Here is a 19,373-nt window from a genome sequence, read left to right on the forward strand (position 1 = left end):
CCTTGGGCAAATGGATGTATCTGGAGGATATCATCCTGAGTGAGGTAAGCCAATCACAAAAGAAGTCATTAGATATGCACTCACTGATAAGTGGAAATTAGCCCAGAAACCTAGAATACCCAAGATACAACTTCCAAAACACAAGAAAATCAAGAAGGAAGACCAACGAAAGTGTGGATACTTCATTCTTCCCTAGAATAGCGAATAAAATATCCATGGAAGGAGTTGCAGAGACAAAGTTTGGAGCTAAGATGAAAGGATGGAACATCCAAAGACTGCCCCACGTGGGGTTCCATCCCATAATCAGCCACCAAACGCAGACACTATTGTATACGCCAGCAAGATTTTGCTGAAAGAACCCTGATATAGCTGTCTCCTGTGAGGCTTTGCCAGTGCCTGGCAAATACAGAAGTGGATGCTCACAGTTATTTATAGGATGGAACACAGGGCCCCCAATGTAGGAGCTAGAGAAAGTACTCAAGAGCTGAAGGGGTCTGCAACCCTATAGGTGGAACAACAATATGAACTAACCAGTGCCCCCAGAGCTCATGTCTCTAGCTGCATATGTAGCAGAAGATGGCCTAGTTGGCCATCATTGGGAAGAGAGGCCCCTTGGTATTGCAAACTTTATATGCCCCAGTACAGGGGAAAGCCAGGGCCAAGAAGTGGGAGTGAGTGGGTAGGGGAGCAGGGCAGGTGGAGGGTATAGGGGACTTTTGGGATAGCATTTGAAATGTAAATGAAGAAAATATCTAATAAAAATTTTAAAAAGTTAAACCTCTTTAAAGTATTGGAAGTCTTTTTTTCAAAGTTCTAATACTCTCTAAATTGTGCATAGTCTCTAAAACACCCATAGTGTCTCTGAAATATTCAATCATTTCTCTAAAGCAGTAGTATACAACACTCCCAATGCTTCAATACTTTAAGACATTTCTTCATGTTATGGTAACCCTTCCAACAGTAAATTATTTTTGTTGCTATTTCATAACTGTAATTTTGCTTCTTTTATGTATCATAATGTAAATATATGATATACTGGAATATTTTGCATCAATGATGCCTGCTGGTCACTTCTTAATTACAGCTGGTTACTCAGCCCTAGATAACTAATATCAATTGTCTCGGCAAACTGAAGACTATATTTTAGTGATTCTTAATTGAGAGTATTGTTAGGGATTGGTTCTAATGCTTTGAATTAATCAGGAATCTGCATCTCCAAAGGCTGAAGGTCCTTGTTCCCAATACTTTATGATTCATAAAGAGCCAATGGCCAATGGCTGGGTGGAGAGAGAGGAGCAGAACTTTTAGATTGCATGGGCTATGAACTGAAGAGGGAGAGGGAGAATCACCATGACTCAGGGGAAAAGGATGGAACATAAGAGCTGCAAAAGAGAGAGAGAGAGAGAAACCAGTCATGTAGGAATTCTGGTAAGTGGCCACTGGCTACTTCCCAAATTGGGCCTGTGGTAGCAGGGGAAAGTTTATGAGTGCCCAGCCATTAAGAAAGTCACTGCACGTCAAAAGTTAGCCCATGTGTGTGTATGTGTGTGTGAGAGAGAGAGTGTGTGTGTGTGTGGGTGTGTGTGTGTGTGTGTGTGTGTGTGTGTGTGTGTGCCTTTCATTTACCAATCCAGAAAGCTCCTGGGCAGGTGTATTCATGCAACCCACAAGGAGCCAAAGCAAATTAGCCAAACTACCGTTGCAGCATATCATACAACTGACCCTGAGAGAATCTTAAAGGGATTCTCAAATTTCCCTCTAAAACTTCACAAGCCCTGCCTCCATCATCTGCACCTCTTTGAGCCATTGTGTTCTATGCTCCCAGGACAACTCATTAAGCTCAGAACACTCAATAGCTTTTCTAGGACAAAGTTACTAAATCTTTTCACAATCCTTCCCAGAACATGGTCAGGTCTGTCGCAGCAATAACCCATGACCTGGTACTGATTTCTACCTTAGTTACTTTTCTATTGCTGTGATAAAACACCATGACCAAAAGAAACTTGTGAAAGAAAAGTTATATATATATATATAATTGTTCAACAAATATGAGTGTATTTGACTGTATCCAGGGTATAACTCAATTCCAGAGACATATAAACATCAAGATTTCTAACCAATATGACCCCCCCCCCATTTTAATCCCATAGCTTGTAATTCATGGAATTCAGGACATGAATTTAAGGCAGTGACCTGGAAGCAGGAACCTAAGCAGAGGCCATGAGGGAATGTTGCTCAGAGGCTAGTTCCTCACAGCTTGCTCAGCCTTCTTTCGTATATCATCTGCAATAACCTACCCAGGAGTAACACAGTCCCTAGAGAGCTGGCCCCATGCATATCAATTGTTAATAAGGAAATTTCACTGCAGACTTACCTGCAGGCAAATCTGATGGAGGCCTATCCCAGATTGAGAATCTCTCTTTCTAAATGACTATATCTTGTGTCGAGATGACATAAAATTAGCCAGCACAGTGGGAAAATTCCTTGCTGAACAAGTGTAAGTCCCCGAGTTTGACTTCCAGACCCAAGAATGGTTATCTTCTGTAATCTCAGTGTTTCTAGGATGCGATGGAAGATGGAGACAAGAGAATTCCCAGAAGTCCATGGGCCAGATAGCCTGAGAACAAGATAGCCTGTTTCAACCGATTCCGAAGGCAAGCGTTAGCACTTGAGGTTGGCTGCTGATCTCCAGATCTGCATACCCATCTATACACACTCAAAAATATTCATTTTTTATAAACAAAGCTTGTTTCAGCAAGATTATTAGGCATATGTTATAGCATTGTTTCCTGTCATCTTAAAATACCTCCAAAATATTCCACTTCAGCCTTTCCAAAAAGAAACAGCAATAAGCTCATAAAGATGGAGTTTCTGATAAATATTTCTAAATACTGTGTTTTCTTTATCAAATTATTCAGGAAGATAACTTAAAGATATAGTGTATAAAACTTTGAGATCACCAAATCTCTCCATGGTTCATTTCCCACCAGAGTCTCTGGAAGGAGAAAAGGCATAAACTTAGCGAGAGCGCATCATTCAATTCAGTGACCCGCCGTAGAATAGAACCATAATTCTGTAGCATCTCTGCTATGGTTGAGGATTAGGCTGAGGACCGGGTCTCAGAGGTTAATTAAAGCACCCAAAGAAGGATGCAGAAGACAATTAGAATGGATCGCAGAGCACCAGCGTTGCCCCAGCTTTATGAGATCCTTTTACGGCTGGGCTTCTAAATGGAGAACTGGCGTTATGTCACCATAAATTACATTTAATTGCGGTTTTTGTTACATGATTTACTGTATCCTTGCCTTCTTAAAATTTCTAATCTAACTCTGCTTTGTGAGCACATGCCTTCTTCTGTAATTTTTCTCTCGCTAGTACTGTATGTCCATTCCTTTTGCCCATTGCAGTCTCTTATTGCCTAAGCAGCAGGGATTTGCTTATGTAAGACAGAGGCACAGTGTCGCAGAGACTGAACTTCAGCTTGCAATTGTCTCGCCTCTAAATCTAGGTTCTGTCATGGGATGGTTGGTCCAGCCTGCATTAAGACACCCCAAAAAAGTTTTAAAGTAGGATCTCATCTTTGAAAGCCTGCTATTATTAAAATTTAAAATACTCTACAGATTTAATTCAATTCCACTCCTTTTTCTTCGGTAAAATGGAATTTAAGGCAGATTTACCTTAAATCCAAGGTATAAAGATGATTACTAGAAATACTAGAAAAATACACATCTGGCTTCATCATAACCGCTATATTGTCACAGTGAGCACCAGAAGATATTGAATTTCAACAGAATACCAAAAGAATTTTAAATAACATCTGGTGGTAAGTAGGTAATAAAGTAAGTGTATGTTTTATTGTTTTGGGGGGTTTTAATAACATGAATGAGATTTTAATAATATACTATAACTCACATGGGGAAATTTAAACATAAAAACACAAACTTAGATTACTTATCTCTTGTGATAACTTGACTCTAAATTATGTTATAACTTCTTCAAGCCACATTGCATGTTAACAGGTTAGCAATTGATTGATTTTCCTTGCATAGTGCAGTTCATGCAGAACAATCAAATAATATTAGACATTTCAGTAAGAAGAATAAATGGGGACATTTTATTCTATTGTGGAATATTATGTTGCTCTTAAAACACACGACACACAGCAAACAGGACCAGTATGACATGGGAGCTGGGGTGAGCAATTTTTTAAGCTTTTTATTCTGAATTAATTTGATGCTGAGGTGCTAAAAGTGTACAAATAATCCTGAGTTCTTTAGCGCTATTCACGTATCATGTCTCCTCATCCTCTCTCCTTTATCCTTTCCTCGCACATCTCCTGTTCTCACATATATTGTGTGTGTATGTTTGTGCATGCTCGTGTGTGTGTGTGTGTGTGTGTCTTATATAGATATATATCTAGGTGTTTGTATGTATTTCCTTGTGTGGTGGAGGCCAGAGGTCAACACTGGTATCTTCCTGCATGTTTTACACCTTAATTTTTCAATATATGATCTCCCTCTGAATCTTCTACCTGGACAGAAACAAACAATTCCTATGTATACAAATGACCCAAGTACCTCACCACTCTCCCTGGTGCTAGGGTTACAACAACACCCTGCAAAGCTCAGAGTTTTACTTAGTGGCTAGAATCTGTGTTCCAGTCCTCATGCTTGCATTGCAAGAATTTTACCTTCTGAGCCACTTACCTAACCTCATCATTTTCCCTAAACCATGGGGAAATAAGTCAGGGACACGATGTACCTTATTCTTAAACATTTTGATGGGTATTTTCTAAACATAAAAATATCCTTTTACTTTTTAAATTTTATTTTTATTAAGAAACATATAATTTGAACAAAATGTTGTGCCACTTAACTCATAGTCCTTGAAAATATTCAGTTTGCTTTTCATAATTAGTATCTTACTTATTTCATTTTTTAAATTTTTTATAAAATTTAGAATATACTCCATATTCCATTCCACCCTCTGAATGCTCCACATCCCACACCTCCTCCCCACCCCACCCCCGTCTCCACATGGATGTCTCCATCCCGAATCCTACCTTACCTCTAAACTCCTTGGGACCTCCAGTCTCTTGAGAGTTAAGTGCATCGTCTCTTAAAAAATATACATAATCATTATGAATAATTAGCAACACTAAGAAACAAACTATAAACTAACCTAGAAATGCAGTTAAATTTAACCAGTTTATTCTAGTTTGTTTTCTGTTGCTGTGATAAAACACTGACTGACACCAACTTGGGAGGAAAGGCTTTCTTTGGCTCGTAGTTTCTAGTCCATCATTGAGGAACTGATAAGAAACTAAAGCAGAGCCCATGGGGAAACACTACTTACTGGTTTGCAATTTGTGGCTGGCTGGTTCATCTTGGATATATATATATATATATATATATATATATATATATATATATATAGCTTAAAATTCCTATACACGTAGGAGTAGCACTACCCACAGTAGGCGGGGCTCTCTCACATCAATTCTTAACCAGGAAAATTCCCCCACACAATTGCTTAGAGCTCAATCTGATGAAAGTATTTTTTTTCCAGTGGGGTTTCCTCTTCTTGGATGACCTTAGTTTATATCAAGAGTACAAAAAAGAACAAGGAGAGAGAGAGAGAGAGAGAGAGGAAGGAAGGAAGGAAGGAAGGAAGGAAGGAAGGAAGGAAGGAAGGAAGGAAGGAAGGAAGGAAGGAAGGAAGAGATAGAAAAAGAAAAAGAAAAGAAACAAAGAAACTGAGCAGCTCAACCACTTGGGTCATGTATATCCATGGGAAATATTTCTTTCTGTCTAGGTCTCAGGTGTCTGTAAGGTTGAAATGCTCATAGCCATCATAATTGACACGTGTTTAGACTGCCAGCCACTCCATCACACAAAATCCTTTAACTGAACATTTTTTATTAGATATTTTCTTCATTTACATTTCAAATACTATCCCCAAAACCCCCATACCCTCTCCCTGCCCTGCTCCCCAACCCACCCACTCCCACTTCCTAGCCCTGGCATTCCCCTATACTGGGGCATATGATCTTCACAAGACCAAGGGCCTCTCCTCCCATTGATGGCCGACTAGGCCATCCTCTGCTACATATGCAACTAGAGACACAGCTCTGGGGGGTACTGGTTAGTTCATATTGTTGTTCCTCCTATAGGGTTGAAGACCCCTGTAGCTCCTTGGGTACTTTCTCTAGCTCCTTCATTACGGGTCCTGTGCCATCCAATAGGTGACTGTAAGCACACACTTCTGTATTTTCCAGGCACTGGCATAGCCTCACAAGAGAGAGCTATATCTGGGTCCTGTCAGCAAACTCTTTCTGGCATATACAATAGTGTCTGGGTTTGGTGGTTGTATATGGGATGGATCCCCAGGTAGGGCAATCTCTGGATGGTCCTCCCTTCCATCTCAGATCCGAACTTTGTCTTGGTAACTACTTCCATGGGTATTTTGTTCCCCAATCTAAGAAGAATAAAAGTATCCATACTTTGGTCTTCCTTCTTCTTGAGTTTCATGTGTTCTACAAATTGTATCTTGGGTATTCTAAGTTTCTTGGCTACTCAGCAAGTAAAAACAATGAATTCATGAAATCCTTAGTTAAATGGATGGATCTGGAGGGCATCATCCTGAGTGAGGTAACCCAGTCACAAAAGAACTCACATGATATGCACTCACTAATAAGTGGATATTAACTGAACATTTTAAAAGGATTAACTGTTCCCTATGCCTTTGAGAAAGAAAGATACGACATGTGTGGATCATGTCAACAGAGAAATGGTATAGATGCCTTATTCCTGGTAATGATAACATTAATTATTTCCTCAGTTTGGAATCATCTGCTTTCTTCACATTAAAATTACAAATGCTCCCTTTGTAATCATTTATATCTTTAGGGGAATATTTTAAAACTCTATTCTCATTCTGTTTTTTTATCATCTTCCACCCACTAATCTAAGTATCCATAAATGATTCTGCCAAAAACAGTCATTATTGGTGATTGCCAAATGGTGTTTTTCTAATTTCTCCTCCCTACTCCATCTTTCTGTGTAAACAATAAAAGTATGCTACAAAAAAAAAAAAAACCTAGTAGTAAATATCAATGGAACATGAGAGCCAGCTTTAAAAATCAATCTGGAATAATGTGAGCATCTAAATCATCAGTGACCACAGAAGGTGGTAACCTGTAGAAAATACTGGGCTCATGAATCTAGCATGATGGAGATGGATCAGTAGACATTTAAAAAATTACTATTGACTATCTTTTTAACCATTTTTTAGAACAAATATTAAAAACTGTGTGTGAATGTAAAACATAAATGTCATTTGCAACCCAATAAATACAAATATAAACAATAACATGGAATCCCACACATTTTTATCAAGAAGTTTTCAACAATTAGTATAATTAATAATGACAAGTAGCTGGAATGATGGAGAAAAATAAGCTGTCATGCACGGTATTGATTTAAGCCTACCTGTAAAATCATCCCACGCAGTAGTTTTACAGTATGTAGCAAAATTTTAAAGAATGTAACTTGGCATTACATTAATGGCAACATTAATTCCATTTAATTAAATAAGAATAAGTAGAAATATATAAATTCCTCTATTATATTAGAACATAATTAATGATAGAAAACATTAGCAATCTTAGTTAACTACAGTGTCACTCAAGTAATTCAGATTTCAAAATACTTACTCAAAATTCATGTGCATATATATAGATACCCTTCATAGATAGATAGATAGATAGATAGATAGATAGATAGATAGATAGATAGATAGATAGATAAACAGATAGGTATAGGTATAGGTATAATCCTGAAATGATCATCTGTAAATTGTGGGGACAATAATAGAAACTTAGAGATGTAAAAAATAAAAATAAGACATTTCCTGTTGAACATATTACCTAGTATCTATATACTAAATATAATATGATTATTTGAATGATACTAATTATTCTTATAGTTTTTAAGTAGTATTTCCTCCTGGCTACTGTTGTTTTAAAGTGGAACAATTTAAACTTTATATAATGTTATTTCTTTCCTGTAAGCCAGATCCTTTTGTTCATACTAAATGTCAATAAGATTTTCATTTAAAAATCTTTTATGAATAAATTAGAGGACACAAATATATTTTTTCATAAATTCTCACTTTTTCTCAAAAAAACATTTTCATTTTTGAGCATCTGAGCTTTGTAAGTGATAAAATGATACAAACATGATGAAAGAACACAAAGATACTAAAAGAAGATATTGGAGAGGTAACTTAAGAGTATTTTAGTCATTGGGCCTAAGAAGTACTAATATTTAAAATATTTGCATTACAAAATTTTCCAGAAATAACTACTTATGGATGTTTCCATTAATACACATCCTCAAAAATACACTAAAAATACATCCTGAATAGAAATATACTAATGATATTTTTATTATATTTTTTGCTTACTTGATTTACTTTACACATTCAAGGGATTTTCTCAAACCACCTGAAATCACATCATCAAAATGCTATAGTCATAACATAAACCAAAAATGTATTTCATTCATCTTCACAGTTAATTAGAAAGTGTAACTGTGACCTTTCTGTTGAAAGTATTGAATGTTTTTTTAACAAATATTCCCAAGCATGAAATAATTACCATACATTGTGAGGAAGGTACACTCAGGTGCACAGCCATGAGGTTATTTATGAGCTAATAGGTTATCTCACTGTTTGATAGCATGCAAATGTTTTATCATTATGGAAATTTAATTTGCACCTTTGATTCTTTTGTGCTTTCCTTAAACTCAGATCAGCTGTTAAAAGTTACCTTTTAGCACAATAATTGTGGCTCTGATTTATTCCTCTTTTTCAGGCAGTTAAAATAGAAAGATATCTGCCATTTAATGATTTGAAGAACACACAGCAGTTCAAGGTTTCCGTAGTACTCAGCAGCAATTCAATAGCACTCTCAATTGCAGTCACAGTAATTTGCAGGCACTTGGCATGATACTCAAAGTGGGTGCATTTTGAGAAGTAGTGGTAACTGCTCAGACAGTCTGATTCTTCATTCTAATAGTCTGCTGTTTTAGTTTAACTGCACATGCAAATTATCACCTGATTCTTTGGACAAGCTACAAAACCAAGAACCATCAGGTCTTTTCATCAGAATCTAATGTAGGAGACAAAGCCACATTTTTATTAAGGTGGTATCTCATTTTTCCCTAATGTTTTAGTAACACATTTTGTTTTCTTTTGTGTGTGTCTGTCTGTATGTGTGTGTGATGAACTATTGGGCAATTTTTCAAGTGTTCTCCTACTTCACTCCTAAAGAGATGTAGGAATACCAAAATTCTTGACATACATCAATATCAACTAAAGTGCCAAACAAGGACGACCTCATAAGAAATATATAATACATTTTGGATGTATTATTATATTTATACATTTATCAAGAATAAAATGTGGTGAGTTAATGAGCTTTGGAAAGAAGTGGGGTTGGTAAGCCTTAGTACCACAGGTAATAGGACCATCTCATCTGCAACCCTCTGGCAGAAATCAGCCTAAACCATTCTGTGATCCCAGCCAACTGTTGGCTTACCATGCTACTGGAAACACATCTGAATTCTGTTGGGTATCACAAGTCAAACAATGCGTCGCAAATCCCAAGGATGTCAGTGACATCTCTTGGTATATACAAACAAAAGCAGATAAATAAAACTTACCACATATGACTTGTATGCCTTTATGCTGCTAGGTTTAATCAATGGAAATAAAGTAAAAACATAGAGTGTCTTTTTGCCACATTTTCACTGTGATAGTTTATTTGGCAAATGTTACAGAGGTATACAATAAAGTCAAAAGTGCTGTGAACATACCAGGAAGCCAGAAAAGGAAAGTTGCTCTATGAAGAATCAGTGCTAGAATCTGTGGTACACTTCTTGTATTAGTGCAACATGATAGCACTGGCAATCAAAAGGTATGGGCATGCAGCCTCTGTACAAATGAAATAAAGCATAAATGTAAATGGAATTCTCTGTTTGGGTCCTACATAGAATTCTGTTTCATGAATTGCTCACAAATTTTAATTCTGAACTTTTTATTACAAAGTTATAAGACACCATAGCTGAGGACATTGTGTCTTCTTCACTGGACAAGGAAATATAAAATCAAATTGGCACAGAAACTTCCTCCTGGCTGTAACTTTAATAGCCCTGGAAGATGCTGTGAAGGTTATTGGAAAGCAAAGTCATCAAAAGTCTTTTCCAGCTGTGAATACTGTAAAATACAACAATGACTATCCTGGAAAGATATGCCCAACAGTGGCACAAATGATATGTGGGTAACCAACTGCTTTCTGGTTGTGATTAAAACCCACTCCACAGAGGAAAACCCACATCCAATATTATAACCTTGGCTAGTACTCCTCTGCTGCTAGGTTACTCATATACCGTAGGGAAGAAACTTCTAATGCTATTTTGTTAAATGGAAAAGCCATCAAACTGCTTTTTATGTACTTATCCTTTACCATATTGATGCAGAGCAGCTTCTTACTGCAGTGAGCAGCAGTTGGCACTGAGACTCACAACCAGTCCAAGTGCAAAGAATGAGTGACTAGCAAAACTTAACCCCAGGTGGGGCATATCTATGCTCCCTCAAGGCTCATGAAATAAGGGATAGGAGGCAGAGTGTAGCAGCCAGAGTTTGATAATAATGTCTTCAAAATAGTATTTACAGGATATGACAGGACCATTGGGGTCATTGCATTCATGAGCTTACAGTAGCTGTGTCTGCCTATACAAGAGCTGCATAAGCCAGTCAACATTCTGGCACGGAAATCCTCACCTACCTTGAAGTTGTCTCCTTGGGGGAGAAGAACACAATGTCTCATAGATTGCCCATACTCCAGTGAATGGCCTTAATCTTTGCTTATATGGACATCTTTAACTGGATTTAATTATAAAGAAAAAAGGAGGAATAAAAGTGTAGGTAAAATCACAGACAAAGGTGACAACAAAGTTAGCAACATCAAAATAAAAAGGACCACCATAAATATAACTATGAAAAGCTAGGCTGAGAAGATAGTCCGTTGGATAAAAAATGTATGTCTAGTGAGTATGAGAATCAGAAATCAGATCCCAAGTAAAGGCCAAGTAGACATAATGTCCCATCTGTAGTACCCACCTCAAAAGGCAGAGACAAGGTATCATAGTAACAAGCTGGCCAACAGGACTATACATTTCACGGCATTTGATTACAAGACTCTGACTCCATGAATACAGTGAAAATGTAATCAAGGATCATTGCCAACTTCAACCCTAGGCCTCCACAACATGCACATACAGACACCCATATATATCTACTCTCACACACACAAATGTATTCACACACATAATTTTTTTTTAAAAATGCTATGAATGGTTATATACCAAAAGGTTTGATAATCTAAAAACAATAGATCTCTAGATGTATAATCCTTAAGAAAGTTGAATCATAGAGAAATTGAATTCCCTAATATTCCTATATATATATATATTCCCATCAAAGAAAAGCTAAAGGCTTGGGCACTTTGCTGAAAAATATTATGGAATGTATTTAAAACAAAGGACTATATTACTATATCAACCTTCCCAACTGGTTAAATTAAAACTGAGAAAAAGGTTATTTTTCAAACCCACCCAAAAAGGTCACAATTACTCTGTCACTACAACAAAGGGTATGGGGGACTTTTGGGATAGCACTGGAAATGTAAATGAAGAAAATACCTAATAAATAAATAGATAAATAAATAAATAAATAAATAAATAAATAAATAAAAGACAAAAAGTAAGTAAATATAGACTAATCACCTGAAGAATATAGACAAAGAATTCTTCATTGGAATTCCAGGACATTGAATTCAGCCAAGAACTGAAGGTCATTTGACATGACTAAACAGAATCTTTCTCAAGGATGTAAGGATGGTTGAACTGTGCATAGCAATAAATAGGAAATACCACATCAAGGTTGAAAACATATGATCCCCTAAATAGATGCAGAAAAGATATTTGATAAATTAAACATCCATTACTAACCTCAAAAATATAGTATAGAAAAAAGTGTTTCAACAACTTAGTAAGTCAAGAAATAAATTATGCTGAATGAATACTAAGATGTGGAACAAAATGGTAATGGTATTTGTACCATTACTGAACCCTTAAGGTTATTGTATCATGCAGATTCATTGTTGTCCATAAGCATCATTACCCAAAAGGACTGTTAGCTCTTTCCCACCTTTGGATAGTTTGCTGTGAGGTTGTGTCTCCAGTAATTTCAGAGGCTATACACATAAAGTCTCACCAACATTACTGCCTAGACATGGGATAAACAAGGACAGTAGCCATGAAAAAGTGGAGCGGAGAAAGCAGGCAACAACCATAGACATTTAAATGTGAATATGAGAAAGCCCAAGAGAACTCATCATTACAAAGGACTCCATACAACCCAGAAAATCTTAGCGTGGGAGAAAGGGTCTTCTCCAGGTGGGGAGAATATGGGAGGATTTGCGGGGGAGGAAAATTATAATAAACATGTAATATATTTAAAAACTAGAACAAAAAAGAATTCATGGAAAAATGTAAATTAGCAAATCACTATGGAGGACACCACCAACTCCCTAAAAAAGTACAGATAGAATGTTTTATGATCAATCAGTAATATTTATTGCTTTATATCAGTAATGAAATAAATTTCAGAAATGAAATCAGTACATCAGAGAAAAACCTGCAACCCCCACATTCATATTCATAATAAATAATAAATAGGAAGAATATGAAATATGAAACATGTCTATTAACTGGCATATGAGTAAAATGCACTACAGATACCCAATAATATACTACTCAGCCATAGAGAGAGGGAAATGGTATCATTTTCAACAGTATGAATGGAAGAGGAGATGGTTGTGTTAAGTGAAATAAGCCAAGGAAGGAATGGCAAATTCTGTATGCTCTCATTCATGGGAAGTATTTTTTTTATATTTTTATTAGGTATTTTCCTCATTTACATTTCCAATGCTATCCCAAAAGTCCCCCATACCCTCCCCCCACTCCCCTACCCACCCACTCCCACTTTTTGGCCCTGGCATTCCCCTGTACTGGGGCATATAAAGTTTGCAAGTCCAATGGGCCTCTCTTTCCAGGCCCGACTAGGCCATCTTTTGATACATATGCAGCTAGAGTCAAGAGCTCCGGGGTACTGGTTAGTTCATCATGTAGTTCCCCCTATAGGGTTGCAGATCCCTTTAGCTCCTTGGGTACTTTCTCTAGCTCCTCCATTGGGGGCCCTGTGATCCATCCAATAGCTGACTGTGAGCATCCACTTCTGTGTTTGCTAGGCCCCGGCATAGTCTCACAATTACAGAGACAAAGTTTGGAGCTGTGATGGGAAGTATTTTTAAATAACCTCACAGATTTAGTACTTACCTACCAGATAGTGGTTGCGGAGAATGGCAGCAGGAAGGGAGTGGAAGAAGTTGATTGATTGGTAAGTTATAATTGTGGAGAAGCAAGAATTTTAATATAGTATTGCCAGTTAGGATGGCTACTAGAGATAACAATGATATATTACACATTTTTTAAATATTTACACCATTTCCACCCATTCATATTCCCTTCTAATTCTTCCTGTGTTTCCCTCACTCTCAAATTCATGACCTCTTTTTTAAATTATTATTACATACACACACACACACACACACAAACACACACACACACACACATTCCCTGCAGAGTTCATTTAGTATCACTTGCATATGCATGTGATTAGGATTTACCACTTAGGATTAGACAACCAATCAGGGGGTTATCCTTGCAGAAGACTAATTCCCTTTCTCAGCAACCATTAACTGCAAACATTTTAAAAATGCCATAAAGATTTGAAGTAATAAATCTTTAAGTTGTTTAAACATTATACAGTGTACTGAAACACTGCAAGATTCACTATTAATATGTAAAGCTTTGTGTTTTATGGACCAGTTAAAAAGCAAATTTGAATTGATATCTGTAATCTCAGCCCTTGAAGGGATGAAGCAGGATTGCCAAGTGTTCAAAGCCATTCTGAGTTACAGAATGAGTGCGCTCTAGCTAATCCTTGAAGTATTCAGTGAAACACTATCTTTAAAAGAAAAGCAAATGAAATTTTACAAGTAAAATTAAATTTGTAAAAAAGTTTAGGTTGAAGATATTTAAATCTGTTAGTTCAAGAACAGTTTTTTGAATAATTGTAGTTCTCTGTCTTAACATTTTTTATTGCACAGTATCACTCTGGGTAATTTAATTTCCAAAGGAATAAGAAGATAAAAGAATCATTATCATTTTCTTTTTACACCAAAGTGGGACCATTACAGGACACGGGTTTTATGATAACAAACCATCAAACCTGAATTTTTATCATTTTCAACAAGTGTTACAGCTCAGAGCAGAAAATCCCATCCCCAAACATATTCTTCCTAGAAATTAGACATTTCAAAAGCTTTCATTCCAAAATAAATTGTAAGATGAGAGAACTGTTAGGCTTTTCTAAATTCAAAAATAATTTATTATTTGCACATGGTTAATATAAAACCTTGAAGAACCCTCTATGAGGTTTAATGATAGTACCATCATACAAATCACTTTGTAAAGAGCTTTTGACAGTATTTGCTTTGGTGTTATATTTAAACAACTTAAAGAAAAAGAAACTTTATCAGCATATTAGATGCTGAAAAGCAAGAGGGTCATTTTCAGAATGAGATGGAAATTAGGAAGGATTTTAATGGGTGATAAAACATATTAAGGGCTATCTCAGGAATGAAATAAGATTGTAAGCAAAGGCCTGCATATCCTTATTGAATTAAAGTACTTGTCATTGTTATTAATTTAGTCACAATGAACACAACATGCTGATCAAGTTTAGAAGCTCATTTAACATTTTTGTATTAGAATCCACTCAATGTATCTTTTTGCACATAGTGATTCTACATTGCCAAATGTATAATGCATATTTCCTAGGATAATTTTCTTTATTATGGATACATAAGCTTCCAGACCATCTCTAGGGTGTTTTTATCCAGTGGGGGAAAAATGCTGAATTGTACATAGAAGTAACTGAAATCATTAGTTTGAAGGTAACTATTAGCTTGAAATGTGCTGTACAAAAATCATAATTGCATTTGAAGTAAGCCTTAAAGTAGAAGTTTCAGTATGTATCACTGTCCTCTGAGATTTTAGGATTACTTGGGTAGAATAAGAGGAATCTGGGTATATATAAATCATCCAAAAGAATAAGAGATACAAACTTATATTTACAATAGCTTCGAAAGAATGCTGAGATCAGCCTCTTAATTACCTAGGTACTTAGTCACTTGAACTGGGTACTCTTTAGTTTTGTAATACAGTGAGTCATTGTCACCAAGGAAATTTTAAGAGAATCAAAACCTGGGTTCAGAGAAAGATAAAGAAAAGTACTGTTTCGTTTTTTCAAATCTTCAGGGGAAAAAAAGGAAAAGATGCCTTTAATGTATCAAGATTGATCATTTTTTTAAAAAAATAGTTATTACTGTCATTTCAAGGGTATATTGTCAGACATAATCATAAGAACTTGCACAGAAGTTTAGAAAATCTTGAATATATGATGAATAGACTCTTTGCTAAGTAAACAAGAAATGTAGAAAACCATATTTATCATTTACTAACTTAATAACAAAAAATATGCACACTATTCTCTCATTACTCTTACACAGCTGTTAAGAGGACCTTTGAAGAGAACCCATTGCTACTAGACAAACGCTACATTGCTAAACTGTCATCTAATCTTATCCTTACACCCACAGATAAGTATGTCTCATGTCCCTTATCAAAGAAGCCTCTTATCACAGCAAATAAAGACCAAAACCAAAACAAACAGACAACAATAACAAAAACCACAACCGATAATAGCCCAAAGATCAACAGATCATGTGTAGCCCAACCCTAGGAGAAACATCTACAGCTTAATTCCACTCCTAAGGTTCAGGGAACATTGTAGAAGACAAGGCAGGAAGATTGTGAGAGCCAGAGAAAAGAAAATCTGCAGGGAGTTGTGGCTTCTCGAAATTCCAGATCTTCACTTAATAAAAAAAAAAAAAAAAGTGCACCACTAGACATGCTAACACAGAGGAGAGGAATCTCAAAGAACAAAAGGCTCCTATATACTGTTTTCTGAGAGAGGGAGAATTAACATCTCCTAAGGTTGAGTCCCTCCTGGGTTATACAATACAAAATGATCAGTCTTGAAATAATACATACACAGGCAACAAAGACAGACAAAATGGGATGTATTTATATATTTATGCATATATATGGATATTGGAAACAATAATAACCCTAGGAAAAAGGGTAAGAAGGGTTAGTGGGAGAGAACATGGCAGAGTGGAAGGAGGAGAGGGAAGGGAAAAATGATGTAATTATATTTTAATTAAAATAAATTAATAAATTTAACAGAAAAAAAAGAGATTTGAGTAATGGTCGCTGCGTTTAGTTTAATGTTTCTAGTCTCTCGCAAAATCAGTCCTATGAATAAAAATATACTAGCATTTTTATTTGTGGAAAATATAAACTTCATAAATAGCTAAAAACAATTTTTATGTAGCATATTTTGAAACCATGACAGTATGACTTTGTAAAATCTTAGCTATACCAAACATTTGCAAGCTTTCAGTGAAAGGTGAGAGAAAGTAAGCAATGGACACAAGGTATCAACTGGGTTTGAAGTGTGAGCCTACTACAGTTCAGATGCTTGAGAAATGACATGGGGCCAGACCTGAAGAAACCATACACACAGGTGCCATTGCATGAACTGAACAGATTATATCTAGAAATGTAAAGTGTGGAAGATATATTATGTATATGTACACACACACACACAATTTGAAGAAGAGTGAAGGAGGGTATATGCAAGGGTTTGCTTGAAGGGGAGAATGGGAAAGGGAGAAATGTTGTAAATAATTACAGTCCTACAATTGCTAGAGTATATTTAACAATAATAGTAGTGTATCAGCACCTCAGGACTCATGAGACGGCCTCAAATGGAAACAAAGTAGTAAAAGGACAGCAATAGTGGTTTCATATACAAGGTTATTTTACATCTCCAATAGTTGTGTCTATTTCATCTTGGAAAGCCTTAGGTCATAACCCATAATTCATTAAGCTGTAACCATAAATTGAAACATCTCAAAAATGTATGTTATAACAAAATAAATTTTAATTTACATGATAAATAAGGAAAATAATGACTTGCTTATTCCATAAAAATTATTGTAGTTTCTCTTCTTTAAAAAAATTGGAGAGAATTTTTAAAATATAACATTGCTTAGAAGACATATTGAGTTAGGGAATTAATAACATGATACGAATTAAGTCTACCCTTTTCGTACATTTAAACTGGTTTAATTGGAGGTAGCCAGTGATGTAGGAGACAATGAATATGTATATATACTAATTGATAAATTGATCTGGCATTTAGGTCATAAAGTACATATTAATAAGTAGTAAGGTAAATAATAAATGGTAGAGTAAAAAAGAAAGAATCCAAGTAGCAAACATCAGACAAACCACTATGGGTAACAAATCATATTTTTAATTCTATGGAAATTCAAAAGGAGCCTTAGTAGGCATAAACAATGAGCTTGAAATCCACATATGAATATTTGTGATGTCTTGTTTTTTACACTAAATGCTTTTTAAAAAATAGTACTAAGGATTGAACACAGAGCCTTGCATAAGCTCTGTAACTACTCTACTATTGAGCAACATCTCCATCCTAAAGCAAAGATTGTTTTTCGTTATAATTATATTTGTAATGATACTGTAAAAATACTACAGGAAAGTTTTCGTGGCTAATATGCAGTTCTTGAGACATTGCTATGTGATTTACACACTATAGAACACAGTTTGGAAAATATCAGAAATTCATGTACCAAACAAGAGTTCAGTGTCCTTTTCCAGCACCCATCATAAGAGGCTATGAAGTTTTTCAAATGCACAAAATGCACACCTTAATGAAGTGTCCCCCCATTTTTCACTACATCAGAACAAAATTAGGCACATGGACAAACACACACATCCATCATTAGACATCCAGAAGCTGCAGCACGGATGTCTCAGACATATTGTTTCCAAAATAGCTTCAATGTTGCTGTGGTGCCCTAATGAGGCATAGAAAGGGTCTTCATGATAAAGATCTTTACACATCTTAATAAGAACTCACGAGAATGCTATCTGAAATGGCATCTGTCAGCCTTGTCTATTTCTCCCTATTTGAAAAGAACAAGCACAAGAACAACAAGCTATCTTCTTACACATTCATTAAATGCTGAATTTAGTTTAAAGCTGTGTGGTCAGCACTATAATTGTAGCATTGAGGAGGTCACAGGAAATTTAAGGCTTTATTCTTGTCTCTAAAAAGTTTAAATTCTAGCCAGAAATATGATATTGATCCATATGAAGTGATCATCTTGTCAAGACACAGAAACAATGGCATGAATAAAACCATTACAAGTTTTTTAAGTATGTAGTGAGCAACTTTCTTATTTGATGCTCACAAATGCAGTGTAGTGCAATTCTATTATTAAACCTAAGTTCTGGGAAATTGAATAATTTGGCTCCAAATCACATATCCAGAAATGACAAAATTCAATCACAGTTCTGTCTGTTTTGAAAGACACTGCTGGCAAGCAGAATCCCTCCTAAGACTGTAGATCAAAGTAAGGAAAACAGCATGCAGCTTAAGGGCCATGCTGAGAAGAGTCAAGGCAAGACTTGGTAGATTTGGAAGGAACAGTAATAAAATAAACATTGAATACTGGACTGAGAAATAAGATTAATAATAAGATTTCACATGGGAAAATGAAGGCACACACTATGCCCTGGTGATATAACACAGTAGTGAAATGGTTTTAAATACTCTCTTTGGGAATAGACAGCACAATGGTTTGTGTAAAAAGACCCCCAACCAGTGCACAACTAAATCTATGATGACAATGTCCTTTAGGCTATAAACTCAACACAGAAACAGTTCCACCAACTAAAATGAAAATAAAGACCTAATCCATCAAAGTCCATAGTTCTGGGAAAGTCTCAAAATGTACTAACTTTGCTTTTGGCTTCTGTAGTTCTTCTTCTGGCTAACTGTTCTTGTTAACTGATATATGTCAACACAGGACATGGTTTTTGTGCTTAAACGCTCATCCTCAGAAAGGCTTGGGGTTACACTGGGACCCTGACCATCTAGTGTAGTTGCAGGCTGGCTAATAAAGACTTTCTATTTGTTTAACCCCATGTCCAAGCAGTCTTCCCTGGCAGATACTACACCGGAAA

This window comes from Mus caroli, unplaced genomic scaffold, assembly GCF_978045245.1.
Source record: "Mus caroli unplaced genomic scaffold, Mus_caroli_1 scaffold_14, whole genome shotgun sequence".
Lineage (NCBI taxonomy): Eukaryota > Metazoa > Chordata > Mammalia > Rodentia > Muridae > Mus > Mus caroli.